Source organism: Ochotona curzoniae, unplaced genomic scaffold (assembly GCF_017591425.1).
Source record: "Ochotona curzoniae isolate NIBS_2020 unplaced genomic scaffold, NIBS_Ocur_1.0 scaffold_2453, whole genome shotgun sequence".
NCBI lineage: Eukaryota > Metazoa > Chordata > Mammalia > Lagomorpha > Ochotonidae > Ochotona > Ochotona curzoniae.
In genome coordinates, this window is record NW_024467094.1 from 32,944,557 (window position 1) to 32,965,111 (window position 20,555).

The following is a 20,555-nucleotide window of genomic DNA, read 5'->3' on the forward strand; positions in this document are numbered from 1 at the left end:
CCCATTTTCCTCTAGCCCCGTCCATTTCTGTCCTCCAACTGACCTTGACTGTCCTCTGGAGGGTCTCCCTGGAGGGTGCTGCAGGACCATTAGGGCAGTGTCCACCATGAGGGGGGACAAGAATGCCCAGGACACTTCTTATTTACCACACGCCATCTCAAATGCTTCCAGAATCTATTAAACCAAAAATATTCTTTGTAGTCCCCTTCCCACAGAGATTCTGCAGGTGAGCAAAAGAGATGCTGTGTCCTGCTCCCCAAGCCAGGGATGGGGGTGGTGGGCTGACCTGCACCAGGGGGGGAGGGGCTGCTGTGTTGAAATTCCAGCCAGGCTGTAACACCCAACAGTAAAAACCAGAACAGGTGAAGGTTAATCAGGAAAGGCCACTGTTTCTGCTAGGACAGGAGGCAGACTAAGTAGAGCTTGGCCCATGAATCCACCAATGGGTGTGAGATCTGACATTGGGAGAGGTTCTTATGGAAGAGCTTAGGTAACAGTACCTAAGAGCTCTGTCACAGTCCCTGCAAGTGAACACAAGAACCATGATAAGGAGCAGCCCAGACCAGGCCAGGGAATGGTATCCACCGGCATATATCTGGCACAGGCTGGGGGCGAACCAGGCTGGGTCAGTTCATATCACCCACTGTTGAATCTGAGCGCCAGGATGGAGTGAAGTTTGGGCCAGGTTGGGTCACAACACAACCCAGTTCACATAAGGGTCAGGACTGTGTGCCGGATGGGCTAGGCTAGGGTATAGTCCCACCAGTGTGAGCTGGAATTGAGGGCAGGGTGGGCCTGGCCAGGGTGCAATAGCCACTGGCAAATGATGAGGTGAGGCAGGGCATGCCAGACTGGCTGCAGCGCCCAACCAGCACATTTGAGACCCAGAGGGGAAGGGGACAAGCCGGTAGGGGAGATGTGGAAAGCTCCCCTGTTGGACCACCACTCCCACTGGAGAGCATGGGTTGGGATGGGGACAGATCAGGATAGGCAGGGCTATAGCATCTGTTGGCCTCATGTGAGCTGGATCAGGGAAAGCCAGGCTGGGTTGACTGTTCCTTCTTGGGCATGCGTAAGTCAGAGTGGGTGTGGGCTGGCTGGGCTTTGCTGCAGCTTCAGCTGGCAGATGCTGGCACAGGGGGCAAATTCTGTTAAGGTAAACTGCAGAATCACCTGGAGAGTGCAAGATCTGAGAGTGGGAGTGGGACCAGTAAGGGAACAGTGGGCACCTCCCTCTTGGGTTGCCACTCTGACTGATGAACATGACAACCAAAACTAGGGCAGGCAGGCTAGACAGAGTGTGGCACCCATTGGCACATATGTGGGCTGGATAGTGGGGCTGGTTGGGTTGAACTAGGCTTCAGTGCCCATTAACTTGTATGAGAGTTGAATGGATGTGGGGCAGACTGGACCAGTCTACTATATATACTGGCAAACACGGGAATCAGGGCAGGAGGGCGGGATTGGTGGAAGCTATTGTGGGTTACTCAGACTAGGTCGCTGCTCCCACTGGTGTATGTGAAGGCTGAGTGTATGGTGGGCAAGATCAGGTTGGACTGCAACACCCATTGGTTTGGGTAGAAGACAGGGTTGGAGACAACTGACCCAGCAGTTGCAATCACCAGCGTGTGCATAAGCTGACTGGGGCAACAGACTGTACCAGACCCTGCATTAGCAAGCACACACAAGAATCAAGTCTAGGATCACTTCGGATGAAGTTTCTTTGAGGATCCCCCAACTGAATCGCTGGACTCAGAATCCCAACCATGGAGAGAATTGCAGGTTCCATGGTCTGACTGTGGACTGCATGTGTCAGAGCTGGGCTTCCTCAGTGGCTTAGAGCAGTGAACAGCATGTCCAGGGGCACATGCAGGATATGGCAGTACACTGAAGTCTGCAGAGAACACTTGGTACCACGACAGAAGACAGAGGACAGAGCAAACTGATCAACTACCCCAGCCAAGAGTTGGCAGTGAATATCTGGGCAAATGGAGACTCCAAAGTGGACTATGTCAACTAGTGGATTCTGGAGAGATTTCATTGTGCTTGGAGTGGTGAGATTAGCAGTAATTCAGAACTGTTGAAGTATTAAAAGCTCATGAGATGAGCAGGACCCTCAGAGTATGCTCCACACTGGGGACCCTAGAGTGGTGTGGGGTGGCTGTCCTCCATCCCAGGGTGCAGAGGCGTTTGGGAGGCTGGGTGTGGCTTCTCCCTGTATCATCTCTCTTCCCCCAGATGCAGGAAGGAAAAAAAGAATGTGGAAATGATGATCTCACCCACCTTCCTGTAGCCCTTGACCCTTATCATCCTAATCAACTTTGTAAAAATCATCAAAAAATAAAAATTAAAAAAAAAAAGAGAAACTCCAGCCAGGGTCAGGGGGCCATGCCCTCGCATAGCCCCACAAGGAGCCCCACTCCCCGTTCACAGCTTCAAGAGCAAAACTATCTTTTTACCAAAAATACATCAATATTTTTAAATAAAAAAGAAATAAGTAAAAAGAAAATTCTTCTCACTGCTGATCCTACAATAAATTGTTGGCTTACTAGAAAAAGAGAGAGAGAGAGAGAGCACATGTGACAGAACCGGAGACTCAAACAGAAGTGCAGCCTATAAACCTGGCAGGATGCCCAGCCCTTCCAACTGAGTGCCCTGCCTGTTTGCCCAGGGTTTCCACGAGCCCCATGACCTCCCATGAGGGTCTCCTTGCTTTTGCTATGGACCAAATGGGCCCTGATCCTCCACGGCCAGCCCCAGACCTGTGCCCACCTCCCTCCAGCCGGGCTGACCCCTGCCTGTATCACAGCTCCAGGCCTTGGTGGCATGTGTTTCACCCACTTAGGGCAGTGGGCTGGGGCTCCTCAGCTGGGCCCCGGGATCTCCTCTGGGGAGTGGCCACGGGATGTTCTCCCCAAGCCAGGTGGGAGAGGGTTCTCCCACATGCCTGAGGGAAGCATGTCCCTTGCTGGAACCTTCTGTCCATCCCAATTCCCCTCAGGACGTGGAAGACGGTCTCCCAGCTACCAGCTTCGCCCTTTACACCACTGCCGTGTTAGAAGAGGGGTCCCTGGAGCAGGGGGCTGGGGGCTTCTGATTCAACTCCAGTGCCTATGGCTCTGTCTTTCCTTGATGTCCCACCTGGCCTGTCAGTCCTGCTCCCCAAAGACATCTGATCACATTTGCCTTCTGCCCTTCCTCCCCTGCCTCTGCCCTGTCCTACACCCCCTGCTATGTTTACTTCCAGGGACTTCTGAGCGCTCAGGGCCTCCCTGACGCTGCACTGACTCAGGCTTGCAGCCCCCAGCTCCCTTGCTTCAGAAAAGGTGCTGGCTGATTCGGTCACTGGCACCGCAGAAAGCAACAAACTCATGAGCAGAGCTCGCAGGGTGTGTGGCACAGCGGGATAGGAAGCAAGGTGCCGACTGCAGGGGTGTGGGTAGGCGAGCTGTGAGGACAGCTCTGTGGCCAAGACAAAGAATCCACCGCTCCTCCCACTTGGTGACCCAACTGGGAACCCCGGGGGACTTGTTTGATTTGAGATGGAGGCTTCCACAGCCACCCAAAGTCCATTTCCCTGCCTCAGCCCCTCCTCCTGCGTCCTGCCTGACCCCTAGCCCCTGCCAACCTCTGTGCTGAGGCTGCTGTTCCAGCAGCACTGCACAGACAGGCAGAGCCAGGCGGAGGGAGGCACTTGGCCCTGGGGCTTGTTCACGCATCTGTCCCACGTCCGCCAGCCAGGCACACTGGCAATGGCTGCCTTCCTAGCTTTGCTCCTCTTCAGTGTTCCCATGGCAGGAGTGAGTGAAAATAGCCCTGGGAGTGAGGACATAAATCAGACAGAATGCAAGCCTGGCCTGGTGTCCCTTGCGGGCTCCCAGCGCCCAGACCTGGCCACACCCCGACCGGAGCCAGCTCTTCACAGACCTGAGCCCAGATGAGCTGACAGCTGTCATGAGCTTTCTGAGGCAGCAGCTGGGGCCAGGGCTGGTGGACGCGGCCCAGGCCCAGCCCTCAGACAACTGCGTGTTCTCGGTGGAGTTGCAGCTGCCCCCCAAGGCTGCGGCCCTGGCTCACCTGGACAGAGGAGGCCCCCCACCGACCCGTGAGGCACTGGCCATTGTCTTCTTTGGTGCCCAGGCCCAGCCCAACGTGAGTGAGCTGGTGGTGGGGCCTCTGCCCCGACCCAGCTATGTGCGGGATGTGACAGTGGAGCGGCACGGGGGCCCCCTGCCTTACCACCGGCGCCCTGTGCTGGCCCGAGAGTACCTGGAGATAGAAAACATGCTGTTCGACAGAGAGCTGCCCCGGGCTGCTGGCCTGCTGCACCACTGCTGCTTCTATACTTCTGGGGGACGCAACCTCGCTTTGTTGACGGCTGCTCCTCGTGGGCTGCGATCTGGGGACCGGACCACCTGGTTTGGCCTCTACTACAACATCTCAGGGGCTGGGTTTTACCTGAACCCTGTGGGCTTGGAGCTTCTGGTCAACCACAAGGCGCTGAACCCTGCCCACTGGTACATCCAGAAGGTATTCTATCAAGGCCGCTACTATGAGAGTCTGGCCCAGCTGGAGGAGCAGTTTGAGGCCGGCATGGTGAATGTGGTGCTGATCCCTAACAATGGCACAGGTGGGTTGTGGTCCCTGAAGTCCCAGGTGCCCCCAGGCCCGGCCCCACCTCTGCAGTTCCACCCCCAGGGTCCTCGCTACAGTGTGCAGGGGACTCGCGTGGCCTCCTCCCTGTGGACTTTCTCCTTTGGCCTGGGAGCCTTCAGTGGCCCGAGGATCTTTGACATCCGCTTCTGAGGCGAGCGAGTAGCCTATGAAGTCAGCGTCCAGGAGGCCCTGACCATTTATGGGGGCAATTCCCCTGCTGCTCTCCAAAGTCGATACACAGACGGCGGCTTTGGCTTGGGCCACTTCTCCATGCCCCTGACCTGCGGGGTGGACTGCCCCTACCTGGCCACCTACGTGGACTGGCACTTCCTTCTGGAGTCCCAGACGCCCAAGACAGTGCGCGATGCCTTCTGTGTGTTTGAACAGAATCAGGGCCTCCCCTTGAGACGGCATCACTCAGATCTTCTGTCTTACTACTTTGGTGGTCTTGTGGAGACGGTGCTGGTCTTTAGATCTGTGTCCACCTTGCTCAACTACGACTATGTGTGGGACATGATGTTCCACCCCAATGGGGCTGTGGAGGTCAAGTTCCATGCCACAGGCTACATCAGCTCGTCCTTCCTCTTTGGTGCTTACCAAGGGTTTGGGAACCGAGTCGGGCCTCACACGCTGGGCACTGTCCACACCCACAGAGCCCACTACAAGGTGGATCTGGATGTAGCAGGTGAGTCCTCCTGGGAGTGCCTAGGTTTCTAGAAGAATGGGCTGAAGCCTTCATGCCTGGCTTTAAAAATGTTCATCGAGCCATTAAAAAAGAAAAAGTGTATGAATTACATGTCAATGTCATATCTCGGGTTTGCACTTCTTTTTTTTAAAAGATTTATGTATTTCTACTGAAAAAGTAGATATACAGCGAGAAGGAGGTACAGAGAGAAAGATTCTCTGTCCACTAATTCAGTCCTCAATTGGCCGCAATGGCCAGAGCTGAGCTGTTCCAAAGCCAGGAGCCGTGCAGCTGTAGGGTTCAATGCTTTGGTCCATCCTTGACTGCTTTCCCAGGCCACAAGCAGGGGTGTGGATCTGAAGCAGGGCTGACGGGATTAGAACCGGTGCCCACGTGGAATTCTGGCACATGCAAGGTGAGGACTTTTATTAAGTTACTGCGTCAGGTCTGAGGTTTACACTCTTGGAGCTTGTTTATGCTCCTGTATTTAAAACAAACGAGGGTGACTGACACTGTGGGCGTTACAGGTTAAGCTGCTGCCCACAGTCCGTAATCCCTTATGTGTGCTGGTTCAAATTCCAGCTGCTGCTTTTCTGATCCAGCTCCCTACTGAAGTACCTGGGAAGGCAATGGAGAATGGCGCAAATGTTTGGGCCCCTGTATCCACATGGGAAATCTCAAATACACTCTTGGCTTGGTTCAGCCTGGCCCAATTCAACTATTGCAGCCTTTTGGGGGAAGTGAAACAGTGGTTAGAAGACTTTCTCTCCGTTTCTCCTACTTTTTCTGGATTATCTGCCTTTCAATTAAGTAGTAAATAAATTTTTAAACACACCATGAAAATAATTTCTTTATAAAGTCCAACATGCTTTCATACTTTTTTTCCCTCAATCCACCTTTAAAAAAAAAAACTTACAAAAGATGTATTTAAATGCTTGAAAAAAAGTTAACTATGCTCAGATAAATTTATGCACAGATAAATTTCTTTCGGTATAGCTAATGTGATTATTGCCTTTGATTAAAAAACATTTTTATATTACTCAGCCATGCTTTCACACTTTTAAACATTGCTTTTTAACTATGAAGCTCTCCTTACTATGTGCTGTGGACGAAGACAGTAAGCTGGTGTATGTATTTTGGTTTCCGCCACCCACACGGGATCACACTGTGCTTGCATTGTGCCACATAGCAACATGAGGCAAGCCAGCAGTGTGTGTACGCTGAATCCACATAGCAGGCCAGGTGCTCCACAAGGCAGCGTAGCAAAAGAAACCATCACGTTGCTCTAGGAGCGCTGGCGTTAATGCAGAAGCCGAGACTGCCCAGAGAGCCCTGGAAGGACGTGCAGGAAGCATGTTTAGGTGGAATCTCTGTCCTGCAGCTTATTCAGGTGTAGGAAATCATATGATAGGGCCCCCTTCATAGGGCTGTGGTGAGGGTTAATAATGCCACTTGTCTATTTATTTTAACGATTCTTTTGCTTTTATTGGAAAGATAGACTTACAGAGCAAGAAGGAGGGACAGAGTGAGAGCTCTTTCATTCCCTAGTTCATTCCCCAAATGGCTGCAAAGGCTGAACCCGGGAACTCCTGACTCCTGTGTCCTGACCATGTAGACTCTGGAGGGTGGCAGAGATGGCCTTGCTATGGAGGAAGTTTGGACCTCGGTCCTAGCTTCAGCCCTGCCTCCCTCTGGCTCCAGCCACCAGACATGGGGAAATGAACTCTAAAACCTCACAGGGGGGCAGGCATTAGAAGCCACTGTAAGAGGTCCTGGCGCGATAGCGTAGTGGTTTTAAAGTCCTCGCCTTGCACGCCCAGGATCCCATATGGGTGCCAGTTCTAATCCTGGCAGCCCTGCTTCCCATCCAGCTACCTGCCTGTGGCCTGGGAAAGCAGTAGAGGACTGCCCAAAGCCTTGGGACCCTGCACCCACATGTGGGAGACCTGGAAGAAGCTCCTGGCTTTGGATTGGCTCAGCTCCAGCCATTGCAGCCACTTAGGCAGTGAATCATCAGATGGAAGATCTTCCTCTCTGTCTCTTCTCCTCTCTGTATATCTGACTTTCCAATAAAAATAAATAAATCTTAAAAAAAAAAAAGCCAGTGTGAGGTTGCTGCCTAGGACATCCTTATCCAATATTGGAGTGCCCAACTCTAGCTATATGCTAATACATACTGGTTTATTTAGTTTCATCTTTTTGAAAGGCAGAGCCAACACAGAGATAGAGAGAAACCTCTATCCACTGGCTCACTCCCCATGGTCAAACCTTTTTATCTTTTTTTTTTTCTTTTAATTTTATTTTATTTTTGATGTTGTTTACATAGTTGACAAGAATGTAGGCCCACAAGGACCACTGAATAGGGTGTGGAGGGTCAAGACATGGGAGAAGGTGGGTGGGAGAAATACTTTCAATTTTCCTTTTCTCCCTTTTCTCCTGTTTGGGGGTGGGAGGGCGAATGTGGGGGAGGAGGCCTCTCCCAGCTGCCAAATGACATCAGTACCCAGGGCTGGGAGTGTCCACTTGATGTTGTCTTAGAAACCCTGATGCGGAGAATATTCTGACAGTATCGCTCCAATAGTTTTGATAGTTCCAAGACGTAGTTGGCTTTGCTGCTCCAAGGTTAAGCAAATCCCTGCCCCCTGCCAAGGCCCGTCGGCTGATGACTCCACCCTAGTGAATCCACTCATCCAGATGCTTACTACCAAAGCTTGGCCCGGGGAGTTGTCCAATCTGTTCTGCTCTCCGTTTTCACATATGGCACTCAATATTCTAACCGACATATCCACATCTATTTTTAATTTCTGTGTCCACATGATGACACCTTTAGTATACTTTAAGTCACACCTGGCATGATGAACTCTTCAGAAATACCCACTCTTGTTGTCATGTGTCCCAGGAACCTACTTGTGTGACTAGAACAGAAAGGTCATGTACCCAGTGTTTGTCACCTCACGTGAAAGCCCTGGGGTGGAGATCAGGAGCACCGAATCTGCAAAGGAAGCCCAGTGTCTATGGCGGCAGCCCCCGCTGGCCTCGAATCCCTGGAAAGTGCACAGAGCGTGCCAGCATGTCCTGACCTGCTGCTCCTTGGTCTCAGGTCACATAAGACAATTCCTAATATGGATCCTAGCTAGACTCCAATAAAACCATTCAAAATTCCAAATATTCAGAGAACGTACTGTTCTTTTGGCACTACTCCCAGCCCTCTCTGACACATTCCTAACAACAGGGAGAAAAAAATTCAGCAAATAAGTAAAAATTTTAAAAAAGGACAAGCATTTGCACAAGGGCTAAGAGGTTTGCATCCCCATATTGGAAGGCCTGGGTTCAAGTCCTGACTTTCTCTCTAATTCCAGCTTCTAAGTAATACGCACCCTGGGATACGGCAGATAACAACCCAAGTATTTGGTTACCTGCCATCCATGGAAGACCGTGGAGTTCCCAGCTCCTGGTTTGGCCCTGATCCAGCCCTGATTACTGTGGGCATTTGGGAAGTAAGCCATTAGAGAGGTGCTCTCCCTCCATGTCTGTTTTTAATGCCTGCCAAAAACATTTTAAAAACAAGCAAAGAAGCTATGGGAGAGAATTCCAAGCTGTAGCACTTTGGGGCTCAGGGTGTGATGCTCTTTTCTCTGTCCCCTACGTCTGCTGTCCTTGTGTGATGGGATCTAGGCTGCCTCAACTGTATGCTGGTAAGTAGGGGTAACGAAAGACGGACAAGACCCTGGTGTCAAGTGCCACCACCATGCTTACTGTGCATCCTTCTGGGCCAGCCCAGGCACATTGTTTTTGTCTTTAGGAAATACACACACACACACACACACACACACACACACACACACACACAGAAATTGAGAGATAGATTGAGAGAGAGATAAATCTTCCATCTACTGGTTCAGTCCCTAAAAGTCTACAATAGCTAGAGGTGGGCCAGGCCAAAGCTAGGAGCCTGTCACTCCGTGTTAGCTTGTCACTTAGGAGATGGGAACCCCAGCACTTGAGCCATCATTGTTGCTTCCCAGGCTGCACATTAGCAAGAAGCTGGAATAGGAAATGGAGCCAGGATTGGAACGCAGGCATTTCAGTAGGGAATGCAAATATCCCAAGCCATGACTCAACCCCCGTGGCACAACCCCTGCTCCCAAGGTATATTGTTTAAAATCTCTCAGTTGTTCCATCCATGAAGTCAGGATGACCGTAGACTCTTCTCCCCAAGGTGGTGGCAGAAACACAAGCAGCAGTAGAAGCACCCAGCTTTCTACATATGCACAGCTCCTGGGCTGACTACGTGGGAGTCTTGTTTTCATGATGACGCAGTTCTGGCGATGCCACAGGCATGAGATGATGAGGGCAGAGACCCTCTTCATACCAAAAGGAATCCCATCTTGAGCCCACTGCCTGCTGGTGCAGTCCCTCAGAGTGGGGAGGGTTGTGGGAGGACCAGGCACAAAGCTTCCAGAAGTTTTACATAGAGTTGACTGACATCATGGCAAATACCTTCTCCAAGTATCTGGAGGAAGGGTCCTGCGAGGGGGAAGCAGGGCCACTCTAGTTCCCCAGGGACGCTCTGTGGACCCGTGGGGGGGGGAACTCCACCCAGGACCGCTGCCTGACCAGCCTTCCCCTCTCCAGGGCTGAAGAACTACGTCTGGGCTGACGACATGGCCTTTGTGCCCTCGCCTGTGCCCTGGTACCCTGAGCACCAGATGCAGAAGCTGCAGGTGACACGGAAACTGCTGGCCACGGAAGATCAGGCTGCCTTCCCGCTGGGCGGTGGCACCCCTCGTTATGTGTACCTGGCCAGCAACCACAGCAACAAATGGGGCCACCCCAAGGGCTACCGCATCCAGATACTCAGCTTTTCTGGCGAGCTGCTGCCCCGGGACAGCCTGTTGGAGAGAGCTTTCAGCTGGGGGAGGTGAGAAGAGGGTGTCAAGGAGGGAGGGGTAGGGAGGGGTGGCACCCACACTGAGTTGCTTCTCACAGGTGCAGGTACACATAAACACACGTCCTCTGCTGAGACCACAGTCTTTAGCGCCTCTAGGACGGGTGGGAGGTGCAATATGAAGAAGAACATGTTCATGGTGACCTCTAGGACATGCGTATGCGAGTGTTGACAGTTCTTCCAACCTGCTTGTAAATTTCAGAGAATCAATAGAAAAGTTGGAAGGAAAAAAGGCAGGGGGTAAGAGATACACAGATTGGATGGACTACTTTGTAAAATCCAGGCATCTCCCAGGTCCTGAGGCCCTCCTGTGAGGTGGGTGCCAGGTTCATGAGTCCCCAGGTGTAGGGGATCCAACGGGGCTTGAGTCGCCTGGTCCTGGTCTCTTGGCCTCCCTGAGCAGTGGATGCTGGGTTCATGAGTCCCGGGGCAGGGGATCCGGTGGGGTTCAGGTTGTCTGTTCTGGGTCCTAGGTCCTAGGGCCTACCTGCAAGGTGGGTGCTGAACCTCAGGGACAGGGCTCAGGTCACCTGGCCCTGGTTTTTTGGCCTGCCTGCGAGTGAAAAAGGCAGAGCAGTGGGCACAGACCCTGATGCACAAGAATATGGCAGCCCATACGGTACCATAGCAGAGGAAGGAGAACAGAGCAAATTGGACAACTACCCCAGCAAACAATGACAGCAAAAATCTGTCAATTTTTTGCTGGGTGAATGGAGACTTGAGGTCGGCCATGTCAGCCAGTGGGCTTTGGGAGGGTTGCCTCACCCTTGGACTGGCGAAATAGACAGCATTTCAGAACTATCCACACCACTTGGAATATGCACCACATTGGGACCCTGGATTGATGTCGGATGGCAGTTCCCCATCCCTGGGTACTGGGACATTTGGGGGTGTGGCTTCCTCCTTTATCTCTCCCTTTCCCCCAGAGACAAGAAGAAATACAGAATTTGGAAACAAAACAAAATAAACAAAGAAAATGGAGTTAAAAATCAGCTTCCTTTGATGCAAAAAAAGAAAGAAAAAAGAAAATTTGAAATGCATGAAATGCATGCACATAAGAAATCTTCCAAAAAGTTTGTGGAAATGTGTATGAAGAAAAATTATGCATGGCTTTTGAAACTTTTAGCACCCAAATAAGTTTACCTTTTAACCCCCCCCAAAATAAAAATAAAATCTAAGCATCTGATGGACTGAACTTGACTGAGATTATGAATCAGGCCACGTTGATGCATGAAGATCCAAGGTCCAGGCTCAAAATCAAGTATCTGGAGGACAGATGTGGACAGATGATAAGGGACATTACTACTTCAAATCTGACTAATGAGTCAGATGATATGAAGACACAAAATATTGAGCAAATGTAGGAATTCTTCAGGGTTGAGGGGAGAGACCGAGAACTGGACAGAGAATAACAGACTCCATACTCCGAGACTTTCGCTGTACTCCCTCTGTTGAGGAGCGTCAGAGATCACACTGGACGCAGGTGTAGGATGTTAGGAGTTTTTATTGCCCAAGCTTGGTGACTGCAGTGCCCACTGTGCTCCAGGAGCCCCACTGCACTGTACAGCATAAGTCAGGGGCTTTTAGGTTCTTATCCTCCAATCAGACTGAGGGCCACGCAGAGCAAACCAGGTTTCCATGTTCAGGAAGCAGAAAGAGAACTACCAGAGCCCAAAGTTTTCTTGTAGTTAATCTATTCTGGTATAGTAGGAGGCAGGAGAGACCAGATGTACAGAGCCTCTGGAGCCATTTCTGCGCTGTCAGTTGACTTGAATGGTGCGAAAAGCAGGAAGGGTAGGGTGCACAGGAGAAGCCTCTGGAGCTGGTTTCAGTTAACCTGACAAGTGGGTGTGAGCCGTCAGTGGCTGCACCCCATCACACCTTGTCAGGACAGCTTTGGGCAGGTGGACAGGTTCATGACTGGGCGTGCTTAGCTGGTGTCTTCCTAGGTACCAGCTGGCTGTGACTCGGCGGAAGGAGGCAGAGCCCAGCAGCAGCATCTACAACTTGAATGACCCCTGGACACCTACCCTGGACTTCACTGACTTTATCAATAACGAGAAGATTGTGGGGCAGGTCAGTGCACCAAGCCGGGGAGGGAGGAAGGAGCAAGGGATGGGACAGGGAGGCCGAGGCTCAAACATCAGCCCCTTTACAGTTTCCCAAGCCTCCTCGGAAAGTCGTTGAGAAAGCAAGCTGAGGGGAGTCTCCCGTTTTACCCCTAGTCACGCCCCAGTGCCACCAGACCCCAGGATCCTTTTCCTCCTTTCCCCACCAGGACTTGGTGGCCTGGGTGACCGCTGGCTTTCTGCACATTCCACATGCCGAGGACATTCCCAACACGGTGACCGTGGCCAACGGCGTGGGCTTCTTCCTCCGATCCTACAACTTCTTTGACGAGGACCCCTCCTTCTACTCGGCAGACTCGGTTTACTTCCAGGAGGACCAGGATGCTGAGGCCTGTGCCGTCAACCCCCTGGCCTGCCTGCCCCAGGTCGCGGCCTGTGCCCCCGAGCTCCCTGCCTTCACCCACGGGGGCTTCACTCACAACTAGGGGGTTTCTGGGAAATGCGGTTGGGCTGTGAGGGCCGAGGCAGCAGTGGAGGCTGGGCTGAGGCGCCTGGCCCCGTTTTCTCTGGCTGGCGGTCCCTTCCTGTCTCCCATGGTCTCTCTCCCTGGCATCTGCTTCCTGCCAGGGCCATGCAGAGCGTGCAGAGCCCAGGACTCCTGGGGGTACCTGGGTCTTGCTGTGCCCACCGTGCTCAGTTCCCACCCCCGGAGGGCAGGAAGGGCCAACAGGAGCTTGCAGAGGCAGCCCGGGTGAGACCCCATTTTCCTTTTTCTGTTTTCATTTTGTTTCCAGTGAGACATAGTTCATACCTCATAAAGATATCATTTTAAAATGTGTCACATAGTGTGCTCCTGTACATTTGCAAATTTGTGCAACTATTGCCACTGTTTCACTCCAGAACATTCTATCACAGGAAGAAAAAAAAAAACAAACTCATACCTATCAGTGGTCTGCCCTCTTCCCTCACCTAATTTACTTTTTGTTACTTTGGATTGGCCTACATTTTGGAAAATACACATAAATAGATGCATGTAATATGTGATCTTTTGTGATTGATTTATTTTAAAACTAGTTGCAAGGCAGAGTGATAAAAAGTGAGATTGACAGAGAGAGAAAAAGGGGGAGAGAGATCTTCTATCTACTGATTAACTTACCAATTGGCCACAACAGCCAGGGCTGGGCCAGGCCAAAACCAGAAGCCAGAATCTCTATCCAGTCTCCCACACGGGTGGCATCCCCCGCTGCTTTCCCAGGCACATTAGCAGGGAGCTGGATCAGAAGCAGAGCAAGCAGGACTGAACTGACACCCCTATGGGAAGCCCACATCAGAGGCAACAGCCCAACCTACTGCGCTTCCACCCACTGCCAGCTCCTATGATTCATTTATTTTGCTTAGTGTAATATATATTCATAAGTATAATGTTTGGCCTTTGCTATTTTAGCTTTTATTTCGCTAGAAATTCAGAGAGACAGAATAGGTGCCTGTATGGGATGCTGATGCTATGGGCAGAGGCTTAATATACTATGCTATGGTGTCAACTCCAATAAATGAAATTTTGAAACACACACACACAAAGAAACAAGTAAAGTTTTTGTAACGACTTATGTTTTTATTTCCCTTGCATATACACCTGGTAGTGGACCTGTTGGGTTTTGTGGTAATTCTGGCTGTCAGTCATGAGGCCTGTATCACAGCTCTGAGTATCTGAGTTCCATCTTGGGCTCCAGACTCCAGCCTCCTGGGAGGAGGTGACAGTGATGGCTCAACTAGCTGGGCTCCTGCCACAGTCGAAGAAGGCAGGGTGGCATTCACAGTGCCTGGTTTTGGCCTAGCCCAGCCTAGGTTTCTTGCAGGCATTTGAGAGGACAGAACCAGCAGATGGAAGATCTCCCTCTCTCTGCCTCTTATACAATTTTGTATAAAGATTTATTCATTTTTATTGGAAAGTCGGATACATAGAGAGGAGGAGAGACAGAGAAGAAGAGCTTCCGTCTGTTGATTCACTCCCCAAGTAGGCACAACAGTTGGAGCTGAGCTGATCTGAAGTCAGGAGACAGGAGCTTCTTCCAGGTCTCCCACACAGGTGCAGGGTCCCAAGGCTTTGGGCCGTCCTTGGCTGCTCTCTCAGGCCACAAGCAGGGGGTTGGATGGGAAGCGGGGCTGCTGGGATATGAACCGGCAGCCATATGGGATCCTGGCACATGCAAGGCAAGGATTTTAGCTGCTAGGCTACAGTGTCAGGCCCTGATACAATTTCTGTCACTGTTCAGGGACAGTTTTGAACAGTTCCTGGCCACCTCTGGGGAAGCAGCCACCCTGGCCACCTTGGCTCTCAGCTTGGCTAAGCCCTTCTTGCCGCTTTCTTCCTCCCTATTCTCCTGCTACCACAGCTTCCGTTTCCTGCCTCTTCCCTCTGAGTCCTGGGGGCCTCTCTGTGTGTTGGGCTGAGGCCACTGGACCATTTGCAAGGACAGCCCCTCGGAGAGGTGGTCTGGGGACAGCCTTCTTCACCTGATCCTGTGTCATGGCCAAAAACCTCCCTCCCATCATCTTGTCATCTGTCTACACTGCCTAACAATTTTCTTCCAAGTTCCTGTCGTTTACATGGACCCAGGTCTGAGCACTGGGGGACGGGGGGTGGGGGCAGGTAGGTCATGTGACAAAGTGACAGCAACAGCTAGGGCAGGTATGGAGGGTCCTGCATTCGTTCCCAGGGCTGGGATGATAGTGACCTCTGACTTCTGCAGCCAACAGAAGTGACTCGATGGTCATTGAAGGTGGAGACCAAAAGGCGTCAGGGGCTCAAGCCACGGGTGGGAGCTGCCCGCGCAGGGAGGGCCTGCAGATGGGCCTGCTCCAGGCAGCAGCCTCTAGAGAGTGGACTTCGGGCATGAATGAAAACTGGGCTGTTTTCCAGTAAGGATTTGGGAGAGGAGAGGAGAGGGTCAACAGCCCAGCGTTCTAGGGAGCAGCCAAGCCAGACAGCGTGGTCACACTCAGGTGGGGTGGTCACATTCAGACAGCGTGGTCACACTCAGGTGGGGTGGTCACATTCAGATGGGGTGGGACCTCCAGGCCAAGATTCAGAGGGTGGTTTCCCATCAATGCAGGATGTCGAGTCTACCACCTGCCAGCCCTCCCAGGGGCAGGGTACTTGTGGGGTAGCGTATGGCAAGAGAAGAATTCAGGGTGTAGAGATTGGGGGCCTCACCCTGCTGTGACCAGGAAGGAAATCACAAATGGGAGCTCAGACCAGGTGGACCCTGGGCACACCCTGAGAACTGCCTGGACCTGTAAGTCAGTGCGTCAGCTGGTAGGGACCAGGTGCTGGCCCACAGGCTCTCCGAGGATGACTCACAGCAGCACGCATCTGTGGACAGAACTGCAGCCGGGCAGGGTGGAGGCCGAGCCCCAGCACCAGGCACTGCCGGCCCCATCACGCTCAGAGCCACCGTCGCACGTGTGTGGCAGCTTCACTCTCTCAGCCCTGACAACTCTCTTGCCTTGACTTCTTGAGCCTTCCTGCCCTGTCAAGGACACCTGGGTCCCATGGACATGCTGTGTGGACATGGCTGCTGTCGGGGACCCATCTCATGGAGGCGGAGTTAGGGACCTCCGTCCCAGGCTGGGACTGTAACTCTCCTGCCGACAGACAACAACGACGGCGAGCATGGGGCTCCCCAGGCAGGTCAGAGGACACAGCCGCTGCTCCGGGTGCCCTCTCCAGAAGACACCCCCAAGGCGGTCCTTGCTGGAAGGCACAGGTGGTTCCTTGTCCGAAGCCTGGGAGGCAGGTGGTTCACAATCCTCGCTTGTTAAGTCTCCTGTCAGAGTGCCTGCCTCCAACACTTGCTTCCTGTTGAAGAGCATGCTGGGGAGCAGGAAGTTAGTAATTCAAGCTCTGGGGGTCCCGCCACTCACACAGGAGGTACAGACAGAGCTCCGGGCTGCTGGCTTCAGTCTGGCCAAATCCGAGCTGTTGCAGGCATTTCAGGAGTGAGCTAATGGATACAAGATCCATCTCTCTCTCTGAATAAATCATTCAAAAAGAACAATGAAGACAATTAAAGCCCAGAATGGAAACCATCTATCATCACCTGAATTCCTGGGAGGGGGTCAGAGAGGAAGTGACAATCGGGTGTGTAGACGTGTGTGGTCGTATCCATTGACTTATTTGGAAAAGGCAATACACTCACATGTTCAAAATCCTGAAGAAACAAAAGGATTTGTATCTGGAGATGGCTGCATGGCCGCGTTGATGTCTGTATGTATGTATCTATATTTTTATTTTACTTATAAGGTGAAGAAATAGGGTCTGGCATAATAGCCTAGTGACTAAAGTCCTCACCGTGCACATGCCAGGATCCCATATGGGTGCCGATTCGCGTCCCGGCTGCTCCACTTCCCATGCAGCTCCCTGTCTGTGGCCTGGGAAAGCAGTCTAGGACAGCCCAAAGCCTTGGAACCCTGCACCTGACTTCAAATCAGCTCAGCTCTGATTGCTGCGGCCACTTGGGGAGTGAACCAACAGATCTTTCTGCCTCTTTTTCTGTCTCTCCTTCTCTCCGTAAATCTGACTTTCCAATAATAATTTAAAAATAAATCTTAAAAAAAAAAAAAAGATGGAGAACCAGATGGAGACAGGCAAGCAGGCAGAGATCTTTTTATCCGCTGGTTCATTTCCCCAAGTGCCTGCCATCTGCAACCAATTCAACTTGGATCTCATGTGGGCGACAGAGACTCAAATACTTGGACCATCACCTGCTGGCTCACAGGAGGCACCTGAGCAGGGAACTGGATCAGAGGCAGAGCCGGAAGTTGAGCCGGGCATTCAGAAATAGGATGTCGGCATCCTACTGCGTCTTAACCACTGAAGCAATCGCCAGCCTTTAAAGCATACACCGTAATTGGGTGTGTGCATGGCTTGTGACCTAATGCTCAGTAAGTTATGTTTCATCTAGATATCTGTTTATTTATTTGACAGAGACCCAAAGAGAGAGAGAAACAGAGACAGATCAAGAGAGTTTGTTTCTGTTTCCCCGAAAGCTCCTAACAGCTAGTGCTGAACTTAGGCAAATCAGGTTTCCCACATGGTAGCGGGGACTCAGTTACTTGAGCCGTCACCACTGCCTCTCTGAGTGTGTATCAGCAGAGGCTGAGACAAGTATTAAGCTCATGTGCTCTTAAGCCCATAGTGCAGTGGGTTTATCAGCTGCCTGTAATGCTGGCATCCCATATGGGTGCTGGCTCAAGTCCTGGCTGCTACACTTCCCATCCAGCTCCCTGTTAATGTGCCTGGGAAAACAGTGGAAGATGGCAAAGTATTTGGGTCCCTGCACCCATGTGGGAGACCTGGGTTAAGCTCCTGGCTCCAGGTTTCAGCCTGGTACAGGCCTAGCCATTGCAGCCATGTGGAGAGTAAGCCAGCAGATGGAAGATCTCTCCATCTTTCCCTATCTCCCTGTAACTGCCTTTAGAATACATAAATAAATCATTTAAATATAATAAAAACAAAAAGTTAGGCCAGCGCTTGGTGCAGTAGCCTATCAGTTAAGGCTCCCCTTGCCTTGCACCCGCCAGGATCCCATTGGACGCTGGTTCATATCCTGGCAGCCCTGGCTCCCATCCAGCTCTCTGCTTGTGTCCTGGGAAGGCAATCAAGGACAGCCCAAAGCCTTGGGACCCTGCACTGACATGGGAGACCCAGAGGAACCTCTAGGCTTCTGGTTTCAGATGAGCATAGCTCCAGCTGTTACTGCTGCTTGGGGAGTGAATCATCGGATGGAAGATCTTCCTCTCTGTAAATCTGACTTTCCAATAACAGTCAGTGCCCCCAGTGGCCTCTGACATCAGCCAATATTGTCAGTTTCTGTGTTCACTTTATTGCTGGGCATGTGAAATTGACATGTGACATGAAGAATGCATTGAAGTGGATCAAGCAGTGAACAAAGTGGAAGAACTTTCCTGGCTGCGACCTGAGTGGGAAGGCTCATGGTCCCATGAGTGCTCGGGGGGCCTGACCTTGGTGGGTGGTTGGCAGACAGGCAGGTCACGAGGGGGACCAGGCTGACTTGGGCCTTGGATGTCATAGGAACATCTGACATGATCTGTTAACACCGATGAGTCAAATCACGAGAAATGCACAGAAAGTTCTGCTGACTTCAGGGAAAAATCACCAAGTGTCCTCCCAGCACCTCTGTTTCCCAGCACGGTGTCAGTCTGTATGCGAGGGATGCCTTAGCCAAGTGAGGCGAGCTCAGTCCAAAGGCATGTCTGTAATACCCCAAATGGTCATTTTTTACTAAAAATTGAAACCCATCCCTCTAGGAGAATGGGATAATGTTATTTTTTTTATTCTCAAACTTACAAAAAAAGATTTATTGTTATTAGTGAATCAAATTTACAGAGAGAGGAGAGACAGAAAGTTCTTCTGTCTGCTGATTCATTCCCCAAGTGGCCACAATGGCCAGAGCTGTGCCAATCTGAAGCCAGAAGCCAGGAGTTTCTTCTGGGTCTCCCACACAGGTGCAGGGCCATCCTCTTGCCTTCCCAGGCCACAAGCAGGGAGCTGGATGGGAAGTGGAACAGCTGGGATATGAACCAACACCCATATGGTATCCTGGCACATACAAGGCTACCATGCCGGACCCATTATTCCTTTATTAGCTATTTATTTATTTGTTTATTTATATTTGAAAGGTAGAGTTACAGAAAAAGAGGGAGAGAGAGAGAGAGAGAGAGACAGAAAGATCTTCCATGTATTGGTTCACTCCCCAGATGGCTGCAACCGCAGAAGTTGGGCCAATCGAAAGGCAGGTGCAAAGAGCCAGGAGCCAAGTCTCTCACATGGCCGCAGGGACCCAAAGATTCCTCTGCTGCCTTCCCAAGTCATTAGCAAGGAACTGGAGCAGAAGTGAAGGTGCCCATGGCCTAAACCAGCAGCCATATGGAAGGCTGGAGTTGCAGGCAGAGGGTTAGCCTGGTAACACCACAGGGCTGGCTCGCAAAAAGTAATTTTTAAGAAAAGATTTGTTGATGTATTTGAAATACAGAGCTACACAGATAGAGGAATTCCAAGCCTGGAGCTAAATCTGGGTCTCCCACATGAGTGTCAAGCATTTTGATAATTTTTTCTTTAAGACTGTTTATTTTTATTGAAAGGCAGATTTACAGAGAAAAATCTTCTGTCTGCTGGTTCGCTCCCCAGTGGCTGCAATGGCTGGAGCTGAGCTGACACAAAACCAGAAGCCAGGAGCTTCTTCCAGGTCTCCCACGTAGTACAGGGTCCCAAGGCTTTGGGCCGTCCTCTACATAGCTTTCCCAGGTTGTTAGCAGGGAACTAGATGGGAAGTGGAGCAGCTGGGGTATGAACCAGTGCCCATATGGAACCCCAGCACATACAAGGAGAGAATTTAGCTACTGAGTCATTGGCCTGGCCCTTGGATCATGTTCTATTACTTTCATTAGCAGGAAGCTGGACAGGAAGTTGAGCAACCAGGACTCACACCAGTGCTCATATGGGATGCTAGCATTGCAAGCAGTGGCTTAATCCCCTGCATCATGATGCCAGCCCCCAAAAGATGAATTTTCATGGATAATAGACTGCATCCCAGCAGGCATTGTGGCACAAGCAGGTTAGATTGCTGTTTGGGATATGTGCATCCCTATCAGAGTGCCTGGGATTGAGCTTCCCATCTGGCTTCCTGCTGATGTGCGTGGGAGGCAGAAGATGACAGCTCCTATTGGTCTCTGGCACCCACGTGGGAAACCCGGGTGGAGTTCTGGACTCCTGGCTTTGGATTGGCCCCATCCAAGCTGCTGCAGGCATCTGGCGAGTGAATGAATGCTCTCTTCCTCTCTCTCTTCTCCATTCGAATAAACAAATACACCTTCTTTATTTTATTTTTATTATTATTATTATTATCATCATTTTATGATATAGTTCCATAGGCCCTGGGATTTCTCGTATCCCCTCCCCAGTTCCCTCCCCACTCACTGAGTTCTCCTATATCATTACTATTGTATAGTTCTTCATACAGTCATATGTCCATCATTGTGGGCATGGACAATGGCAGAGAGTCCAGCATCCTATTGTCAAGACATAGTAAGCAGTTTCATTGGGAGTCTATCTTTAGCCTGGAAGTAGAGATGTGTACTACATTGTATCCTCAGATCTGGACATGATATAGTCTCC

General features: G+C 51.3%; 1 pseudogene; it reads left to right on the forward strand.

Moving 5' to 3' along the window:
• The first annotated feature begins 826 nt into the window (after positions 1-826).
• LOC121170386 lies at positions 827-12,843 on the forward strand (annotated as a pseudogene).
• The last annotated feature ends 7,712 nt before the right edge of the window (positions 12,844-20,555 follow it).